The sequence below is a fragment of the Aotus nancymaae genome, unplaced genomic scaffold, assembly GCF_030222135.1.
Source record: "Aotus nancymaae isolate 86718 unplaced genomic scaffold, 86718_ANA_hifiasm-v0.15.2.pri h1tg000046l, whole genome shotgun sequence".
Classification (NCBI taxonomy): Eukaryota; Metazoa; Chordata; class Mammalia; order Primates; family Aotidae; genus Aotus; species Aotus nancymaae.
In genome coordinates, this window is record NW_026988460.1 from 21,424,445 (window position 1) to 21,446,274 (window position 21,830).

General features: G+C 48.3%; 1 protein-coding gene across 8 annotated transcripts in view; it reads left to right on the forward strand.

Moving 5' to 3' along the window:
- The first annotated feature begins 1,577 nt into the window (after positions 1 to 1,577).
- The window catches only part of ATP2B2 (ATPase plasma membrane Ca2+ transporting 2), a 392,052-nt gene continuing 371,799 nt past the window's right edge, over positions 1,578 to 21,830 (forward strand). For 4 of the 8 annotated variants that reach the window (XM_012471790.3, XM_012471770.3, XM_012471772.3 and 1 more), the window contains exon 1: positions 1,578 to 1,606. The gene's annotated coding sequence lies outside the window, so the exon portion shown is untranslated. The remainder of the gene's footprint in view (positions 1,607 to 21,830) is intronic. The other 4 variants (XM_012471758.3, XM_064361985.1, XM_012471785.3 and 1 more) reach the window with 3 other exon arrangements.

Genomic DNA, 21,830 nt, shown 5'->3' on the forward strand with positions numbered 1-21,830 from the left:
AGGCTAGTGTGGCAGAAGAATGGCAGCAGAGAGATTGGCACTGTGAGAGTCTGGAAGAGAGGTGTCAGGGACCTGAACAAGGGCCCTTCAACAGAGAGAAGAGCAGATTCCAGGCTCCATCAGGGAGGACATGGTGCTGGGGTGGGGTGAGGGAGAGTGCCTGGAGCTGGCCATCTGGAGGCACTGCAGTGCCATTAGGTGGGGTGAGGACGGTGGGAGGAGATACGGATTAGGGGCTCCCTGGGGTGGTGTCCTCTCGGTGCCCAGGGAGAGGACAGGGCTGCAGCTAGAGATGCAAGTGCTGCCTGCCAAGCTGAGCACTGAGGGAGTGCTCTGGGCCAAGAAGGGCCTGGAGACACCTGTCACACCTGCTGGACTCCCTTCTCCACTAGCCCCCCTGGCCCCCTCTGTCCTTCCTCTGCTTAAACCTCCAGTCATGAATGTCCTCTGCCCCACCCCAGGGCTGCAAAGAGCAGGCCATGTTGAATTTTGGCCCCATGAATGGGTGTCCCTGCCACTCCCACGATGGTGTTCCAGACACTCAGACCCCAGGGTCCCCTCAAGCTCTTCAATTCATCAGAGTGAGGCCTGGGAAGGGGAGTTACTATGGTCAGGCCCTCCCCTCCCCGTCTCCACTTCCTGCGAGCAGTGCATTTGGCTTTTTATAAAGCCAATAAATAAATAAACAAGCAGGCATCATTAATTGATGGCATGGAGCAGACCCAGGCGCTGAGAGTCAGGTGGCCCGGCTTCCTGGTAGAGCTCGGCTTTTCAGGGACCTGGGGCCTGAGCCAAGGAGGGGAAGCCTACTTTGGGGAGGTGCTTTCTGTGCGTGTCTGGGGTTTTCAACTTTCTCCTTAGGCAGGTCTTCTGTCCTGGACTCCTCCAGGCCCTAAGCAGGGCCAGGCAGGAGGCTGGGGGATAAGCGTGCCCTTGCCCCCTCCCCTAACTTCTCTCGCGTCTGAGGGCCCTTAGGCTAAGCTCCCTGGGATTGGCCCAGGGATCCCCTGCTCCAAAGCAGGTCTCCTCCTCTGCCCACTCCACACCCCATGCGCTCCACCCTTAGTGGCCAAGTCACAGGCTCAGGTGTGCTGGGGAGGCTTGGGGCGCCCTGACCCGTGGGGAAAAATGGGGAGGATGCCTCCCAGGGCCAGGCTGGCTGTGGGGGTGGGGCGGGGACGGGGACCTGTGCCCATGGAGGTACCTGGAGACACGCCCAGGGGCGAGGCGGGAGACCCTTCCCTGCAGCCCCACTGGTGCGCGCGGAGGAGGGCGCGGGCGGGACCGCGCGCTCCGGTCCCGCGGGGCGCTCTCCGTGCGGAGTTTGGGGAGGGCCGAGGGGGAGCGCGCGGGGAGGAGGGAGCGGGGAGGGCGGGAGGGGGAGGCGGGCAAAGCGCAGTGCAGCGGTGGCAGAGGCGGCGGCGGAGGGAGGGAGGGAGGCAGGCGGGCGGCGGCGGCGGGGCCGCGGGGCGAGGCGAGCGTGGGGCAGCCGCGGCAGAGGAGCCGCAGCAGCAGCGGGGCCGGGCCGGGCCGGGCGCGCACCAGTGGCGGCGGCAGCGGCAGCGGCAGCGGCGGCGGCAGCATCTCGCTCTCGGAGCCGGCGCAGGTGAGGCAGGGGCGGCCGGGCCCGGGGCTCTGGGCCTCTTCCCCTCTCCCTCGGTCTCTTGTCGCCTTCCCTGCTGGCTTCCCTTCCGCGGGCGCTCGGCCCCAGAGACTCCCGACGGGCCAGCGCGGAAGCCCGCGCCGGAGCGCGTCCTGGTCCCTTCGCCCCGCGGAGGCAGGCGCCTTGTCAGCGGTGACCTTGAGCGGGCACCAGGCGGCGGGCGGGGCGGGCCGGGGTGGGCAGGGGTGGGCGCCCGCGGACCCGGCGCCTGCGGGTGAGGGAAGGGGGCGCGCCTTGCGCCTGCTGCGCGAAAACTTTCCGGGCTCAGAACAGCCCCGGAGCTGGGGGGCGTCCGGGGCGCTAGAACCCTCAATCTCTTCTTCCCAGATGGCTCCGACTTCCCCACCTGGCTTCTCCTCAGTGTGGGGGCCCCCCTTCTCCTGGCTCTGGTTCCTGCAGGCTGGGGACAGGTTCAGAGCTGTAGAGATTCACCCTGGGCGGGGGGGGGGGGCTTCTCCCTTCCCCAAATGTGGTTTGCAGCTGCTAAGAGCACAGGTGCTGGAGGACCCTCTGCCAAGTGCTCTCCAGCCTCGGCTTTTCCTAGCTCCTCTCCTCCTGGCCCCCCTGGCTACAGCCCCAACCCCAAGCACGCGCGGGTTCCCCGCCTGGTGACACAAGAGCTCGGAGCCCCACATTTAGTGGGGCCTCAGATCCACAGCATGATTTTTCAGCCCAGTGTCTAAGCCTTCTTCGGAAGGTGGGCTTGGGCAGGCGCCTCAGGCCCTTAGGGTGGGCCAGTACAGCATGTTTCTGGACTGGGACTCAACCAGGGCCTGGCCACCCCTCCTGATGCCTCAGGAGGAAGGGACGCCCTGGCCTTTGGGGATGTCCTAGCTCTAGAAACACTGCCTCCTAGAACATTAGCCTTGGAAAAGGGACTTGAGGCCCAGAGAGGGTGAGCTGGCCTCAAGGTCACACAGCAGGGGGCAGGAGTAAGAACTGGGCTTTCTTATAATGGGTTAGAATGGATGGAGAGGACTGCTGTTTGGTTCCTACACCTGAGGGATTTGGGCTCTGGGACACTGTCTCTTACTAGCTGTGTGACCTCTGGCAAGTCACTTCCCCTCTCAGACTCAGTTTCCCCACCTTATAGGGCTACTCTAATGGCTGAATGAATTAATATTCTTAAAGTTCTCACCGTCATGCCCATGCCTAGTGTATGGTCTGTGTCCAAAACATTTTGGCTACCAACTTGTGAAATTTCCTTTCTGAGCCCTGGAAGGGAAGCCAAAGAGGGCTAATCATTCCCATGCCCTTCCTCTTCTCTGTGCGGGCTGTTAGGGGCAGCACCTGCTGGGCTCTCTAGCATCTGTGCCTGTGTGTAGAATGTTAGGTGGAGACAAGCATCCCAGCGTCCTCAGAAGCCCACTGGAGCCACTGGGTGGGCTAACTCTGGGCTGTGATTTCCTGCTGCTGCCATGGCAGAAACCAATACCCGATGTCTAACGGAAATAACGACAAAACCCTGCCATGGCACCTGGAAGAGACCCCCTCTCCATAAAGTCTGGTGGGAACAGCATCACCTTCAATCCTCTTCCATCTGTCCCACTCCTCTCCCTACCTCTGGGCGAGGTCATTCCTTCCCCCAGAGGTACTATTGGCAACAAAGGAGATGGCAGAGGGGTTGGGGTCACTCATTCATTCATTTACTCACTCTTCAAGCCTTGATTCTTGCCTTCTCTGAATCAGGAGGCACTTGGGAATCAAAACAGAGAGATCAACCACAGCTAGCAGAAATCAAACTCCTACCAGGTGCAACTACTTACTAAGCACTCTCAGAGACCCACTCATTTGTTCATTTGATAAATTTGTATAAAGGACCTAATATGTGCTCAGCACTGTTTAATATGCCAGGGACATATTGCTAAATGAAACAGACCTGGTCCCAGCTATCTAGGCTGGCTATATAGTTTGTCATCCAACTGAAATACCTTGAGAGTGAGAGAGGGCACGATTAATAAAAACACCAGGTCCACAGAGCATAAACCAGGAAGGTCCAGCAACACTGGGCTGCGTGGCCACCCTGCAACCTCGTGGAGTTTATATAGCAGTGTCTGGCAAGAACTGTTAATATGTTTTGAGCAATTATTTTTTGCCAGGCTGGGTACTAAGTGCTTTTGGGGTTTCATCTGATTTAATCCTCACAACACTATGAAGCCGGTGTTACCATCTACATGCAGCTGGTTAGTAGTAGAGCTGGGACTACTTCTGCTACCAACCTGCTGGGCTACCATGCTTCCCTAGAGATGGGTGAGACCCAGAGTCCAGGTGCTTGCACTGTCTCAAAGAGGATTCATGGGCAGCAGCACAATGATGTAATAGATGTGCAGTGGGAACAGACACAGTCTGCCTGGAAAAATCAGAGGCAGCTTTCTGGAGTAGGGAGCCTCTAGCCTGGACCTTGAAATGTGAGTTATGACTTTGACAGACTGTGGGGAGGACATTACAGGCCCAGGTTGCTAGGGCGTGGAGGTGTGGGGGTACCACCCCCACAATAGGTCCAGATCCAATGGCAATGGGACGAGAGTTGGGTCTGAAACAGCAGGAGTCAGCGGGGATTAAGGCTAAGCCTGGTGCTGTGGCACATAGTAAATTCCGAATTTTAGAAGGATGTTCTGAAGATTTGACTATTCTGTAGGTAGGGAGCAGAGAGAGAATTTGTTTTGCAGGATTTCTCTTGATGAGAATTTGCTCTAACCCAATCCATGCTATGGACTGCCTGCAAGGTCATGGAAATCATTTCATTATATAGAATCACCACAGAAGAATTTTACCAGCATCTGTAGTGGCAGAACAGTTTCACTAAGCAACTGATTGCCAGCAAGAGAAATATTAACCTACTTAAGGGAGAGGATTTTTAGTAGCATAATTTACAAATAAGAGAATATGCTCATTACAAATTAAATCTTTTCTTTGTGTTAAATTGCATACAAGAAACTCTAACTTCCTCCTCTCTTCCCTCCTCTTTGTGTCTCCCCTGTTGTCATATAAATCTGTTACAGAGTAATAAAACTGCGTTTCTTTAGTAATGTCTTATTTCTCAGACTTTTCATTAATTCAAACTGGCCTCCTTTCTACCCTCTCCAATTATGTGGAATTATTAAAGCTTTATGATATCTAAAAATTGGAATCTGCTAATAGAACCAACAAAAGGGGCAAACTATTAGGTCCTTGGGACTGAAAAATCAGGCTAGAAATATTTGGGAAGCAGAAGAGAATTTGACGGGAAGGAGGAGGGATCAGGGCTGGCTTTGTGGATGTGTGGCCTGTGCTGAGAAGGGCTTCCCACTGAATTTAATGCTCTGCAGCCACCATATTGCAATTCTTAGCAATTTTAGAACAGGGGCTACACGTTTTCATTTTGTACTGGGTCCTAAAAATTATTCAGCTGATGCTTGAAGTAGAAAGCGGGGAAGAAGTGAGTGAAGACAAAGGTAAAAGAAGAGGAGAGCTATGGATAGGGCAGAGAGAAGAGAAACTGACATTTTTTAAAGCCCCTGTCATATGCCACGTGCTATGTGAGACACTTTTCCATATGTATCTATTTTCACGGCAATCCTAAGACGCAGGTGATATTATCATCGTTTTAAAATATAGGATTTATTATTATTTCAGTTACAGTGAGGCCAACCACTCGGGAGATGATGGCCCCTGAAAAGATTGTTACTCGTGATTCCTAAGAGGCCAGGATCTGCCATGCCATGCAGGGCCACATGGGGAAGCCCTAGGATTTGTCAGGAGGCAGAGGGAGTGAGGGGAAGATGGGGAAAGAGCATTTACTGTGGTCTCCACAGGGAGGGACGGGTCAGGCAAGGTAAGCAGGCTCAGGGTTGGCTACTTTGAATAGTTTCAGCAGGCTCTGGGGCACAGTGGCTGTTCCTAGTAGGCTGGTACCTGGTCCTGGGTGATTAGGGCAGGGCAGTATGGCCCAGTGGGCAGGGGCTGCATAAAGGAAGTGGTTGGGAAGATGGGCTGAGTATTTATGAAAGGGGCCTTCGTAGGCCAGTCCTTCGCTATGTCAAGTAATTGGCTGTCCCTGGGAGGGACAGTCCCTCCAGGGTTAGCAAGGCCCCAGATGTCAAAGCATCAAATGCAGAAGCTAGAAAAGATGGTTATTACAATCCGCATTTGACAGATGAGGAAGCTGAGACTCGAAGAGATTTCCATAAACCGCCCAGCCAGAATCACTCAACTAGAATGGCTGTGTGAGCTGAAAGGTGTGTGCTGATCTGGGGTTCGAGGAAATGGCAGATGTTGGGATGGTGTGGGAGTGGGCCCCATAAATAGCATCTCTCCTCCACACTACTCCAACAATTTGAGGAACAAATGAGTGGCAGGTAGAGAAGCCAAATACAAATTTTCTCCCTAATAGAATAGAGGCAAAGTTGGAGGTCCTGGCTTTATGTGAGGGTGAGGGTCAAATGGGTGCCTGCTAACTGATCCCCTAGAAGGAAGACCATGTGGAGGTCCTGCCCAGGTAGGCTTCACTCAGGTACAGAGGGCACAGCCAGGACAAGCTTTCTGCAGGCAGGACTCTCTTCCTAGAGGAGAAAGGGCAGAGATGCTGATTGTGGCCCATTAAGAGAAGACACCCAGCCTCCTGAGGGCGGAGCCAGGAAAGGGGCTGGAAAGGCTGAGGTGAGCCACTGAGAATTCTCTCCAGGGGAGAGACCTTTGAAGAGTGATGGAGGACTGGGCCTGTTCGTGCTAAAGCCTATGATGGCCTTTCTTCCATTATATATGACAGTCTGTAGGGCTGGGCATTTCACAGGGGCATAAGGAGAGGGGCTGCATAGCTTCCAGAGGGCTCTGTGACCCAAGAAATACGAAGCAGACCTAAGTTACAGAGAAGAGGAATGATGGGAGTAGGGGAATGTACAAGCCTCAGCTAATCTCCTTGCAGAGTGAAGGGAATATCCATTGGTCTTAGGAGAATGAACATGACAGGGACAGAAAATGCTTCTCTGTTTTTTTCCCGCAGCAGCTCAGGTGCTATAAATATTGTGGCATTGGTGGCATTGTAACATAACATCTAGGCAGGATTCTGGGGAGATGTAATGACCCAGTTCCTTATTTAAAAATAAAAAAGTTGGACTTAGGAAAATGACCAAAGTTTGTGTTGGGCTGAGCCCAAGTGAATGGCCGTGCAGGCAGATGAACCTGGAAAGGCCGAGCAGGTCCATTTAATGAGTCTGTGTGCAATGACAAACAGCAGCACTGAGCTGCACCTGTGCGATGCTCCATCCTTTCTATACCATTCTGCCTGGGAATGAGTCAGTGCTTTCTAATTGTGTCGCTGTGATCTTGGGTAAGTGGCTTCGGCTCTGTCTCAGTTTCTTCATCTGTAAGAGCTAACCTAAGAGTGCCTGCCTCATGAATACTTCTGTAAGAGCGAAAAGGACTAAGACAAGTCAAGGTCTCAGAATAGTGCCTGGAACACATGGTAAGCACTTTCTGGATGTCAGCTATTAGTGTTACTATCGTCATCACCTTGTAACTTACAGAGCACTTTTCACATATAATTTTGACCTTCTAATCCTCACAGCAAGCCTGTGATGTGGCTAGATAAATACCACTTCCTTTCCCCAATAAGGCGGCTACTCATTGATGAAGCCAGATCTCAAACCCAGTCTGTGGGTTTTCAGTTCCAAGCTGGTCTCACCGCTGTGGTGGCTGCTCTGGGTAGCTGGGAGCCCACTGGTGTGAAAATGTTGCTATCAGCTACTTCCTGGTTTCATGAGGTTGGCGACTGGAAAACAGTGACGTGTTAGGCCCTGATAGGGGGAGGTTGTGAGAAGAACAAGGAGAACCCAACAAAAGGAAAACTGGGCCTCAACATCTGTTGCCCAGTTGTCACTGTGTTTCTCAGAAGGTGGGACTAACTGGGTCTTTTCTTTTTTAAAAAAAAATTTTGCACCCTCAGACCTAGGCACGTAGTAGATGTGTGTGAAGAGTGATGGAGGACTGGAGATGTTCATGCTAAAGCCTTTGACCACCTTTCTTCCATCATACATAACTGTCTGTAAAGCTGGACATTTTGCGGGGGCATAAGGAGAGGGTCTGCATAGCTTCCTTCAGGCTTCCAGAGGGCTCTGCAACCCGAGAAATAGGAGGCAGACCTAAGTTACAGAAAAAAGAAATGATAGGTCTTTTCTTTTTTAAAATAAAATTTGCATCCTCAGACCTGGGCACATAGTAGCTGGTTAATAAATATATGTTGGATGAATGCATTTCCTATAAAACACAAATTGTCACTTCTCAACAGTGGGTACAACACCAATGACAATGACTCTCTAGGATGAGGCCATCTTGCCTAAGTGATTTCTGTTCAGTGTTTCTTAGAAACTCATGGTAGACTGTCAACTCATTAACTTGAAAAATCTGCTTTTGGTGCCATTTGGAGAAATGAACTGTTGAAGTGAACATCTAGCAGTTGTAACATAGAACCGGGTGAGCCATGATGGGTGAGGGTATAAGGAGATTGCAGTAGACAGGCTGGATATAAGGGACTTCGTATATGAGACTGACATAGAGACAGATGCCACATTGAGTGGAATCTCTCCAACATTGCCATCAGGAGTGGATAAGAGCATGAGGCCAGGAAAGTTCTGCTCTCTCAGCAAATCAGTGCCTTTCTTGTCCTCTTCCTCCTCTCCTTCTTCCTCTTCTCTCTCTCTCCTTTTTAATGTAGTAATTTGGTTAGTCATTCATGCTATAGGAATATCACCAGCTTCTTACCCTCTAACCACGTGATAAATTGAATTTATTTACCTCTTTTGACATTAGGCATAGCCACATGCCTTACTTTAGCCAATGACCTTTGAAAAGTGACATGTGTCCTTTCTAGACGGAAGCTTTAATAACCAGCATGCTGTTTGCTACTTTTCCCCATTTCTTCTCTTGGCAATCAAGGCAGCATGGAGATGGAACCTCCCTCAGTCACGTTCCCTGAGTGAGAATGACACAGGGCAGAGCCCACAGCCAACCCATGATGGACATGTAGCATCAGTGAGAAGTAAGCCTTTGTTTTAAGCTATAGCACACTGGGCATGCTTGTTACTGAGTATAACCCAGTTCATTCTAACAGATGCAGGTAGGGCATGGACTGAAATAATCACAACTTGTTTGGAGATGTTTTTGAGTCTTTTCATTCCTTCAAGAATGATGCCAAAAATATTGGTGTTTGAAGGAGTTACGAACACAAAATGGGGGAGAGCCACAGCCCTGCGAGGTAATGGCTAGTCTCCCTAGCATGCATGGCATATGTTGACTTCTCCAATTTCACCCTGTCCTCATCTCTCCATGCTATGCCTGACAATCCACAACATCTTTGAAATGGGCCACTTGCTTGCACATCTCCAGGCCTTTACTCATGCTCTGCCTAGAATGGGACATCTCCCAGGAAATCATGCTATTTGACCAGTGACTGGGGTGGAGAGGGACAAGCACATGGGGGATAAGGGAGCATTGGGCTTTTTCTGTGAGGCACAAAAGGCAGAATTAGGACAGAGAGTGAGATTCCTGTGCATTGTGAAAGAGTTTGCTACCAATAGAGCTTGGTCTGACACAGAACTGAGCTCACCACACTAGAAAGTTTCCAAGCAGAGGTGGGTGTCATGGAGGGGGCTCCAGGTCAGCAGAAGTATAGCACACTCTCCAATCCTGTCTCACATGACTTTTAGGAAGATTATCCAAAGTAAGTTGATTTTAGCTGTGACTCTCTATGTATTTTTTCTCTTTTCAAAATAAAAGTAGCTTTCTTCAGACTCTCTTAGTCTGTGCTATTTTAAGAGGCCACCTGAAACAGGGTAATTTATAAAGAAGAGAAATTTATGGGTTCACAGTTCTGGGGACTGGAAAGTCCAAGGACGTGGCACTGGCATCTTTCAAGGATCTATTTACGGTTATCATCTCATGGTGGAAGGGCAATGAGGAGCAGCAAGAGGGGGCTGAACTCACTTTTATAACAAACCCAGTCTCACCATAACAAAACACTCTGGAGATAAAAACATTAATTCATTCATGAGGTCAGAGTCCCCATGATCTAATTACCTCTTAAAGGCCCCACCTTTCAACAGTGTTGCATTGGGGATTAAGTTTCCAATGTGTGAACTTTGGGGAACTCACTCAAACTATCACATCCCCTGATTATAGAGATGTTACATAATGATTATAGAAAATTCAAGGAGTACTGAAAAATATAGAGAACAAAGTAAAACTCTAAACACCACAAAACAGAGCTAATCTCCATTAATATTTTGTCAATTGTCCTTCCAGACAGTTCTTTATGATTGATCGATAAATAAACAGATAATCTGTTTTTCTATGTCTTTCACTCAGTAATAAAGTATGGACATCTTAAGTATCAATAAATACACCTCCACCTTATCTTTCATAGGTGGCTTTGCCATGATTTATTTAACAGATTCCTTTCTCATGGGCACATAGGCTGTGTCCAGAATTTTGCTATTATACACAATACTGTGATGAACATTCTTGTGTTGTGCGGACCCCTGGGCGCATGTCCAGGCATCTTCTGAGGATGAATTCCTAGAAGTGGAGTCATTGAATCAGAGAGAATTGTTTAGGGTGAAAGAAGAGAAGAGAGCTATGATATGATCAGGTAAAGAAATCCTTCCTGGCTTAGGGGCAGCTTGCAAAGGGTCTGATGGAAGAGAGATGAATAGGTGATTGTGGCTGGGCTGGAAGACTGGAGGGAACCAGGATATAGGAAGTGGAAGAGAGGGAGGAGGAAGTAGAAGGAGCTGGTTTTCAAGGCCCATAGGGCTTTAGATGACCATCCCACAGGCAAAGGGTAAGAGTAGATGACAGTTATGATTTATGTAGAGCCAGGCAATTACAAACGCTTTCATGTGCACAGTCCTTTTGGAGTTTCACCACTACCTTGCAAGGAATGTCTCCATCCCCATTTTACAGAGGAGCAAAGCAAGGCCTGGAGAGGATGTGGCAAAAGGAGCTGTTGTCTTCAGTTATAGTATGTGGGCTCCTTCACAACTCCAAACGTATCCTTTGCACATATCCCAGGATAGCTCATGCCTCCAGTCTTTGCAGATGCCATCTTGTGAGAGGCCAGCTCCTGCTCACCTTTGCAAAGGAAGACTAGTCATATGAGACTTCTTTGTGAAACTTTTTCTCAGACTCCCTATCCTCACTACCCAAAGCAAGGCAGAGCTGTCAGGGCCCAGGAGGGATGTTCTGCAGGCCATTGTCAGAGTGTTAACCATTGTGTACTAACTCTTGAGCCAGGGAGCCTGCTTTTGTCTTCCGTGAATTGGATTTCCTGACTCAGCTGACTTAAACATATGGCTTTTTCTTATCTCACATAATCAAAGGTGGGTTAGCTCTGGAATTGGTTAGCCCAGTGGCTCATCCATGCCATCAAAACCCATGGTCCTTCTGTCTTTTTCTCTGCCATCATCAACCAGAAGGCATTACCCTTGTCCAGAGCATCCCCTGAAGGTCTGACAACACCCCCGGGACAAAAAGCAGGAGGTATCTCTGTGTTTCTTTTTATCAGGGAGGAATTCTTTCCCAGACATCCTTGCCAACTTCCTCTTGTGTGTCATTGGCTGGAATTGGGTCACATGGCCATGTCTAAACCAATCATGGCTGAGGAGTGGGCCCAGCAGGGATTAAATGGACCAGGACTTATCTCTGAGTCAGTTGAGAGCACACGTAGAAACTGACATAGTCAGGGCTCTGCCAGCCAGAAATAAGAGGGAGTGTCCACTGGGGAGCAGCCCCTAGCATCTGCCCCAACTGTGCACTGACTGTCCAGGAGAGTCCTGCTAGGCAAGGAGCTATGTGAGAACAACAATTGAGACTTACTCCTTCCCAAGTCCCTTGAAGGCTAGCACAGGGCAAGGCATGTGGTAGGTTTTGAGAAAAATATTGGCTGAATGAATGAATGAGTGAAATCGGTAGATGTTTCTCCATCGAACCCTGAGATTTAGGATTTGCTGCACACTTGTCAATTTGAGGGGATGTTCTAAGTACTTCAGAGAGTATAGGAATGGCTTTGTCCTCAAAGATGTTGCAATTCAGTCATGGAGAAAATGCTAGAACCTAGGAAAGATGTGGACTTGAGGCCTGGCCTCTAAGGCAGACTGTATGTGCCATAGGGCGGAGGCAGGGAATGCATCCATAGGAAGAGGCCCCACAAGGATAGATACCATGATGGGTAGAGGTATGTGGTGGAGAAAAACATCCATGTCCTCAGACAGTGGAAGTGAGTGCAATAGAGTCTAAAGGGGACTCTTTCTGGAGGGTCTACTATGTGTAAGGTATTGTCCTTATAGTTATTTATCTCATCTTTCCTGTGTCTCTATGGAGTAGATCCTTCTATCTCCATTTTGTAGATGCTGAGGCTCAGAGTGTGAGTTTGCTTGCCCAAAGTCACAGAGCCAGGAGGTTGGAGGATCTGGCTTAGAGCACAGATCTGTTCTGAAAAGCTGGCTCCCTTCTACAAAGGGACTGTAATGACCATTGAGGGCCCACTTAAGACCAGCAGGTGGTGGAGCGACTGAAAGGGAAGCCTGGAAACTGACAAGAAGGCCTAGGAAAGGCTTGGTGCTGTGAAAATGCAGAGGAAAAAAGCACGATGGGAGAGGTGTTTGTAATAGGATTCAGCGTGGGCTTGAGGAGCCACGGTCTTTGGCAACGAATCTGACTCCAAATCCCTGCCCTGCCAGTGAACAGCTATTTGGCCTTATGGAAAACACTTCCCTCCACTGTACCTCAATTTTTCCATCTGTAAAATGATGATAATAGTGAAATGTTTCCAGCACCAAGCGTATCATAATTTAATAATGGAGCTATTCTTACTATCAATAGTGTTGTTATTGGTTTGGAACTTGGTAGGTAACCAGACCTAATGGTGACTCCTTGGTGTGGGGGCCCTGGACTCCCATTCTACCTTGGTTACCACTTCCATGTTTTAACTTGACTCCATTGACTTTCCTGCCAGTCTGGCTTTCCATTCTTCACCTGAAAAATAAGGGGATTGGGATGGTTGGTTTCCAGCATTCTCTCCTGCCCAAACTCTGTACTTGTATGAGGTGGAAAGGGGAAGCTGCAATGACTAAAGAGATCATAACTGAGTGAGGGGGTGTCGGGGCTGCCTTTGTTTCTGGGAAGCAGAGGGAGGGCAGGGCAGGGGATGGAAGGAAGAGCAATCAGGAGCCAGAGGAGGCTGCAGAGTCAGCAAGGCCAGGCAGCTGCAGAAACCCCACACCAGGCAATTCGGAGGTGGGTACGGAGAGAAACGGCTGAAACCAAAGGAGGCAGAAGCATGTGGAGAACATCTGTCTCTGACACCTGCCCTCACTGTGGGAGAACCAGAGAGAGAGAGGAATCAATCGCAGCTCATCCTGATGTTTAATACCTGGGAGGGAGGGCTTTGAAGATGGTGTGTTCAAAGACTGAAATTGAATTTCCCCAAAGTTTGCAGGAACACTGCAATTATGCCGGAGAACATGTCTATGAAATCCCCTTGGAATCTATTTTTGGGCACGAGGTTTTATAACCAGAGTCAGAAATTGAGTGGAAGTGTGTGGGAGGCTGACCCTGGACAGTTTCCATGTTGGAGAGGAGGGGAAAGAGTATTTTTATCTGCAAACACCATGTTTCATAGGGTGAGGCTGGAGAGGAGGCAGTTTCACCACTTTGGGTTTCTCACCCACTGTCATGTTAAGACGAGAACTGTCTTTGACAGAAGTTGTTCAAGTTCCTTACTCAGAGTGGGTGGCTGGAGGCTGGAGATTGAGGCAGAGAACTTATGTGGGACTTTTGTATGTTGCAACCAAGACATCTGAGACTGACTTTACCAGAGACTCCTTCAGATCTGTCTTGTGGGGATGTCACCGTGCTCAGGGAGCTTTGTTTAGCTGAAGATTTCCTCCTGCACTGCTGTATCACTGTTAGCAACTGTCATATGATAAACTGCTCCAGAGTCAGCATGTTAAAGTAATAAGCATGTCTTGTTGCTGAAAAATCTCCAGGTGAGCTAAATGGTGCTTGTGGTCCTGGCTGGGTTCTCTGACTTGTCTGTGGTCTGCTCTAGGTCAGATAGGTATCTCTACGGATCCTGGTGGGCTCTCTCAGTTGCTTAGGGCTTGGCTGGCTCTAGGATGGTGTAGGATGACCTCAGGTATGACAACTCTCCTTTGCTCCATGTAGTGTCTCATCCCCCATCACTAGCCTGTGTTTGTTCACATGCCAGTGGTAGAGTTATGAGAGAAAGAGCATGCACGCAGCATGCAAGGACTCTTGAGACCTAGGCTCAGAATTGGTAGTTGATATGGTTTGGCTGTGTCCCCATCCAGATCTTATTTTGAATTCCCATGTGTTGTGGGAAGGACCCGGTGGGAGGTAATTGAACATGGGGGCAGGTCTTTCAAGTGCTGTTCTCGTGATAGTGTATAAGTCTCCCAAGCTCTGATGGTTTTAAAAAGAGGAATTCCCCTGCACAAGCACTCTCTCTTTGCCTGCTGCCATCCATGTAAGATGTGACTTGCTTCTCCTTGCCTTCCACCCTGATTGTGAGGCTTCCCGAGCCACGTGGAACTGTAAGTCCACTGAACCACTTTCTTTAGTAAATTGACCAGTCTTGAGTATGTCTTTATCAGCAGCATGAAAATGAACTAATACAGCAGTGTCACTTCTAGTGACATTGTTGGCCAAAGCAAGTCATGGGGTCACCCAAAATTCAGAGTAGGGAGCTAGACCTCCCCTTTTAATCATAAGGAACCACAACATCACACTGGAAATGGCTTGGATACAGCTATTAATTAGGGCCATAGATGCCTTCAGTTTGCACAGCTGCCAACATCAGCATTGACCTCTAGGGCTGTCAGCAGTGGGGAAGGTGGGGAGAGGACAGGCAGACATCCCTACTTAAAGTCTTTGTAATGCCTAAGATCTCCTTAATGTGCAAAGAGTTTTCCAGAAGTGTTTTATTGGTAGAATCAGGAAAACATATGTCCCCAAACAATGAGTGATCAATTTTCACTCGTCAGACTGACAGAAATTGAAAAATGTGATGCTCTCAAGTATTGGTGAGAATGGAGAGGAAATAGGTGCTGTATACTCTGCTGGTCAGAATTTCTATTCCACAGCCCATTGAAGGCAATTAGTAGCACCTACTTGAATTAAGAATACATTCATGTGTTAAACAGCTGTGGTCCATCCATCCCACAAAACAGTACTTGTCAATAAGAAGGAACAAACTATTGATACACACAACAACCTGAATGAACCTCGAGGAGTGCAAAATGCCACTCCTAAAGGGTTACATACTGCGTGACGTCATTTATGTAACATTAGTGAAATGACTTAATTACTGAGATGAGGACAGACTGCTGGTTGTCAAAGGTTAGGGATAGAGGAGAGGGCCATTCGGCTGTAAAGGGGTAGTATAAGAGGGTCTTGTGGTGACAGTCCAGTTGAGTACCTTGATAGTGGTGGTGGTTATGCAAATGTAATCTGATAAAATTGCATAGAACTACATATGCACATGTGTGCACACACACAGACACATACAAAGATGGGTGCCTGCATAACTGGTGAAATCTGAAGAAGTTCTGTCAATTGTACCAATGCCCATTTCTTTGTTTTCGTATTATATCTATTTATGCAAATGCTAACTTTGGGGGAGGTTGTGAGGAGGAGTGCCTGTGTCTTCCCTGTATATTTCCTTGCAACTTCCTGTGAACCTTTACTTCCAAATAAAAGGTTAAAAATAAAGACACAGGTGCTCTGGTCTGGTAAGTCCACTGCATGGTGCCTGCAACAGAGACATAGTCCCATGCTCAGGGAGGCTTATGCAGAGATGATCACTGAACATCATTTGCTATCAAATCACTGGAACAACCTAGATACATTCATTCACCTAGTAATCATCTATTGGCTGCCTACTATGTGCCAGGCACTGTGCCAGGCTCTGGGGATATAACCATGACCCAAATAGACCAAGTCCCTGCCCTCGTGGAGTTTGCATTCTAGTTTGTGATTGCCCCACAAGAGGGAGCTGATTCCACATAACAGAAACAAAGAAATAAGGTAGGCTCATGTCTCTATTGCTAGAATGATTCTATCTCTGGATCAGATCACTGCAAAGAAAGAGCAAGAAGCAGAATCAGGCATTTGTTACACCATTCATTTGAAAAATAACAAAGGACCCACAGTCAAAGGAAGGGCGAATCTTTGGTGTGCACTTTGCTGGGAGTGAATCCTGTCCACCTAACTGGAATGGAAGCCCGTGAGGGCAGGGGGTTTTGTCTCTTTTGTTCCTTGCAGTGCTCCCACACCAGAGCAGGCCTGTCACATAGGAGGCACTCACACGTCTGCTAGGGAAAAGAGTAGATTGTACCCATTTCACAGGTAGGTCAATGGAAGCATGAGGTCCTTAGCCATGGCATATTGGATTCTCCACTATGAGAGTTATGAAATGTGGATTGAATATCCATGATTTAAAAAAAACAGATAACATTTCTTTCCATTTTAATATCAGAACCATATTTCCCCAGCCCCCAAAAAGTGTGATTGCCAAGCCTTAGGTCCACAGGTTGTTGGTTGTGGAATGACTTCACACTTTTGTGTTTTGCGATACAGTGTGTCAGGCAGGCCTTCCTGCATTATCTCACTTAATGCTTCTATCAATCCTATCTGGAAGAAAATGGACATTCATACATCTTCTATCTGCCCCTAGGCCCCAGCCCCTGATGTAAGTTTGTAGGCACACAATGATAGATGGCTGGAAGCAGAAGAGCCTGTTGCAGGATCCAGGGCTGCCAGTGAGTAAGACCCAGTCACCCACCCACCCACCCACACAGGAATCCCCTGGTGAGTGCACAATGTCTGGCAGGTGTGGGCTTCCATTTCCCTCTGCTCCTGGCTCATCTCCCCCACCACATGTCCTGGGCTCAGTGACTGCTCCTGGGTGCATCGCTGTGAACCAGGGTCCAGTGCTGTCCTCTTAAATGTGCAGGCTAGCCAGAAGGATGGGGAAGCAGGGACCAGGTCTACCCAGTGTTGCCCCAGGGAACCCGGGAACCTGCATCCTGGAGGTTCATAGCCCTCCAGGTGCTGCTGTCCCCTTCAGAAGATCACAAACCATTCTTTCAAGTGCCAGTCAAGATGATGAAACATGAAGATGCTCTTGGGGTCACGGAGAGAATCATTTCAGACCCAGGGATCCCCCAGAATAAGCGCCTCCAGTAGCTGTGATCGTGACCCCGACGTGTCCCCTCATCCATCTCCTGTCGGGTCCCTGTGAACATTTATTACCCTGCTGCAGAAAAAGTCTGCCAGGCCAGATGACTTGTCTGCAGCCGGCAAGCCTCGGCGCCCACAAAGCAGAAATTAATGAATGACGGTTGGGGAGAGAGGCAGGGAATAGGACAGTAGCTATTTTAGGCTCACTCTGCCAAAGCAGATCCTAATGCCTGCATCTGTGTGTTAACTCTGTCCACCCTTTGAACAGAAATCAAAATCACATTGGCTTGGATTTTGTTTGCTTGCCAACTCCAAGCTTGTATGTCTTATAAAAATATGCAGATTTTGAACTAATAAAAAATAGAGCTACTGTGAAAATAAATTCTCTCTCTGTCTCTGATTTAATATAATTCATCAAAAATTTCCCAAACCCAGTAAAATAAAGTTGGAATGACACGAGTTCAAATTCTGACTTTTCTACTTTGTAACTGTAACTAGATCTCTCTGGACTTTAGTTTTCTCCATTGTGAAGTGGGGATCAGACAATAGCAGTATTGGAAGATGAAGCGAGATATGTGGGAAAGCTCCTAGCATGTGTAATTTCTTGAATGTGAGACTCCTTAGACATAAGGAAACCATCACCCCTTTCTGCAACTATGGAAATAAGGTGTTTATGGATCATCTACTCGTCCCTGAGCACCTCCTAAGTGCAGGCATGTAGAAACCCTGGCGACCTCATTGTGACATCTGAGTTGGCATTCGGCATGGGGCTCAAGTGTTGCGGAAATAGGCCTGTGTTTAGGTGATGTCTTGTCTCAGAAAAGCAGCACTTTGTTTCCATGGATAAGCCAGAGCATTTCTCCTCCTGGTATCTGGCTTTGTCAGGCCCAGAGTTGGGAAGCTGATGTGGAAAAACAGAAGAGGTGAACGTGAGCTGGGTGGTGATGGAGTAGGCTGCTGAGTGAAGCCCTAGGGCCCCACAGAGGAGCTGTCTAGATGCTGGGTCCAGGGAACCACAGCTGGAACAGCCCAGGACCTCAGGCCCCTCCAGAACAGAAGAGACAACTAGTCTTGTTCCTCTTATAGCTACTGGAGTATGTGGGGCTTGGAAACCACAGAGGGAAGAGACTTAAAGTGGTGGCCCTGGGGACCCACCTCCTGGTACTCACGGCACAGAATACCTTTCTTCATGATATGATCCATTGTATCATTATTTTATGATTGCCACTGTATGAACAAGAGATGTAGAGTTATCCATATCCCCATATTGCAGACAAGACCCCTGACGTGCCAAGAAACTAAGGAATCTTCTAGAAGTCACACAGCCTGCAAGTAGCCAGGCCAGAATTTCCCTGCAAGGCTTGTGCTGTTTCCATTTCTGTTTTAAAAGAAACATTCATGTTTGATTTGAAAGCATCTGGTTAGGAAGAACTGGACACCCTGAGCAGGCTTTCAAAAAGTGCCTTCCACATGGATAAGCATGTTGGATAAAGGTACAGCAAAATACTTGTTGAGGACCTACTATGTGTCAGGCACTGTCTTAGGCATTTGAGATTCATCAATGAATAAAGCAGTTACCTAATAGGTAGTTATGGATCTGAGTTGGAACAATTTGTTTCTAAGGTTTTTCTAAAATGGGTTTGGGCCTCTTATAATTCATAACCAGGTGAGAAACATCAGACCTTGACATTGCCTATCAATAAGTGAATGATTTTCCTCTAGGATCTGGTTTTGTTGCCCTTATTTTCTTCTCTATGCAGCCCTGGTGCACTCAGGCAAGCCCTGCACCCCTCAGCCACTCTTCTGTCTCTAGGGTGTGGTTCTGAGAAAAGTGTTATGCATTTGCCTCATGCCGTTTAATCATCAAAAGGAAAGTTTGAAGTCACTTAAGAGCTTGAGTAAGGTGGCAACCTTTAGAAGCCTCAGTTTCCTCATCTGTAAAATGGAGAGAATAGTACCTTTTGTTAAGGGGTTAATGGATATATATTCTTTTTGTTTTTCTCTATATGTTATCTCTCTATCTCTCTCTATATATCTATCTGATTGCTCTGTCTATGCCGGCATGTACAAATGCTCAGGAGGTGCCAGCTGTTAGGAGGATGACGGGCTCCCGTTCTGCAGCAACACCTTCCTGACCAGTGGATTGGATGTTGTGTCTCTTACTGATCTTAAAGGCACCTCCTTTGAGAATCAGCAATTTGTCCCCACCTATATCAAGCCTGGACAGAGAACAAAGTTTTAGCTGTGTCTGTCTGCTTTGCCCTTTCAAAATGAACAATTGTATGCTTTTGACATAAACATTATTGTTGCTGTTTGACTGCCCCCAGAGCCTTTGTGTCTGCTCTGCAGTTGGAGGACAGAATCCTCTGTATGTGGGGGACAGGGATGGGCAGTGGATTGGCGGTGTACAGGCAGGTGCTGGCACCCTCCCTTTGTTTCTGGTCTCTCTGCAGGGCCTCTGTGGCTCCCCACTGCTCCCTCTTGAGTGTTCCCCCTTCCACTGTTCACCCCACCCTCACTGAGGACCTACTTTGTGGACTGCCCATGTCCTGCCCTCTGAAGCCCACCTCGGAGTGGAGGGTGTGCAGCAATGCCTGGACGGCATGTCAGAGTGTGATAAACCAGGCAGGAAACTCACATCCACCAGGCTCCCTCCACGTGCCAGAGTACAGCATTTGAGTGGTTTCCCAGCAACCAAGCGAGGCCAGGGCAATGCTGGTCCGTGGCAGGGTTCCCCGTCCACAGCAGGGTGAGAGGACGGTGGGAGCTTTCTAGAAGAGAAAGGAGGCCCTTTTGTCCTGAGATCATGGCCTTCCTGCTCTTTCAGTGTTAAGATTGCCTTTCTTCTATGATGTTGATGACCGAGGAGGTCTTATTTTTCAATGTTGGTATCTGGCAATGCTAGATCGACTCACCTCATGTTTTCTTTGTTTTTTGTTAACTTTACTGGCCTGAGACATCCTTAAGTCTGGGAAACACTGAGTTATTCTATTTGGATGGGAGGTGTTATCTTATTTGATTTTACTGCCAATTCTGTGAAACAGATGCCATTCCCATCACACAGTTGAGAAAACTATGGTGTAAAAAGGCAGCTTCCCCAGAGTGGCAAAGGCAAACTTCAAACCTGGTTCTGACTCCCACCAAAACCCTCACATGCCCCCAGACCCACAGGCTCCAGGCCACTCTGAAAGAGGCTCAGAATGGCCAAGGGTGGTAGAGCTTATAGAATATATGAAGGTCTGCACCAGGTAACACAAGGGTTTGCTCCTTATCTAGATCACAGGAAGGCTCAAGTGTCCCCACTAGCTGAATGGTGCTAACACATGGGCTGATAGCTTTGGATTTTCAAATCTGATGTCCTTTGTATTGGTCAAACCCTCACATTACAATCCAAAGAGGATCTCTCCATTAGTCGTGAACCTACCCTCCTCCCCACACCCACACCAGGTAATGACAGGGTGGATGTTGGCCAGGCGGTTTCCACATCTTACCATGGAGGGAAGAGTCTGATGATTGCTTCGCTTTGCCTTTTTCAACTGAAGGCCACCCTAATATTTTTGTGGGCTGCATCCTGTGTCACCGCCTTTCCATCCTCAGCCAAGTGAGGAATTCCATCTCGCGGGTCCAATGTTCAGGGGTAGTTAACGGCTTGCATGTTGGTGAGTCGGCACTCTGAGGGTTTTGTAAATGACTTTGCTGGTTTGGCTGCATCGCTGGCCATAGGACGCCTGGTGCGGGAGATATCATACCGCTGTGGGGGCTGCTCAATTTAATATTGTCCCTGTCTAAAAGCAAATTTTCTTTCTCCAGTGGCTTTCTTGGGGGACCTGGGTCATTTGGGACAAGCCAACAGGGACAAATCTATAACTAAAATGGAGTTGGACTAATTTTTGAGTACCTGTTTTCCCTGCTGATCTTGAACAGCAGAAATTAGAGGAAAACGACCCAAAGAAACATGTTGAGTGAAGTAAGACATGCCCCGTTCCAGGTCTCCACTCTGGAGAGTGAACATGCAGTTGATGACAAGCTCCTTAGGGGCCGGTGTTTCCCCTTGGAATCGACGTGCCCTTCCTACCCACCACTGGGGCCCTCTGCCGGGCTGGAGCTCGGTACAGAACAGTAGCCAACCTTGTTTGTTATTTGGGTCTTTGTGTTTGAGGAGCAAACGCAAACCTCATGTGTTTTGTCTTCTGGGTATTCTTCGGAACCCCAGGAGGCAGGCAGGTGTGAACCAGCCTCTCTCACAATTGGAAACTGAGGCTAGAGGCAGGAAAGTGATAAACCTCGGTTTCCTCAACTAGAAAATTGAAACATCTAATAACTTCCTCATAGGGGTCACGGTGAGAATTTAACGAATATATAATATGAATAACAATAATGTATGTATTTTATATATATATAAAATATTAAAACCAGTGCTTGTCACATAGGAATATTCAATAAATATTGGCTTTAGCTATTATTATTATTTCTAAGGTCACCCAGCTAGTAACTGGTAGATTTCTTGTGTCCCAATGGTTCTTTTTTATTGTTGTTATTATTTTGAGTCAGAGTCTTACTCTGTTGCCCAGGCTGGAGTGCAGTGGCGTGATGTCGGCTCACTGCAGCCTCTACCTCCCATGTTCAAGCAATTCTCAGGTCTCAGCCTCCCAAGTAGCTGGGATTACAAGTGTGCACCACCATGCCTAGCTAATTTTTGTATTTTTGGTAGAGACAGGGTTTCACCCTGTTGGCCATACTGGTCTTGAACTCGTGACCTCAAGTGATTGGCCCTCCTCAGCCTCTCAAAGTGCTGGGATTTTAGGTGTGAGCCGCCTCATCTGGCCCCAATGGCTTTTTTTATTCCCATCTTTTAACCACCTAATTCTTTGTTTTTCCACTAAAATTCAAAAGTCTGCTTAGGGCAAGTTTCCTCCAAAGTTGTTCCCAGAAG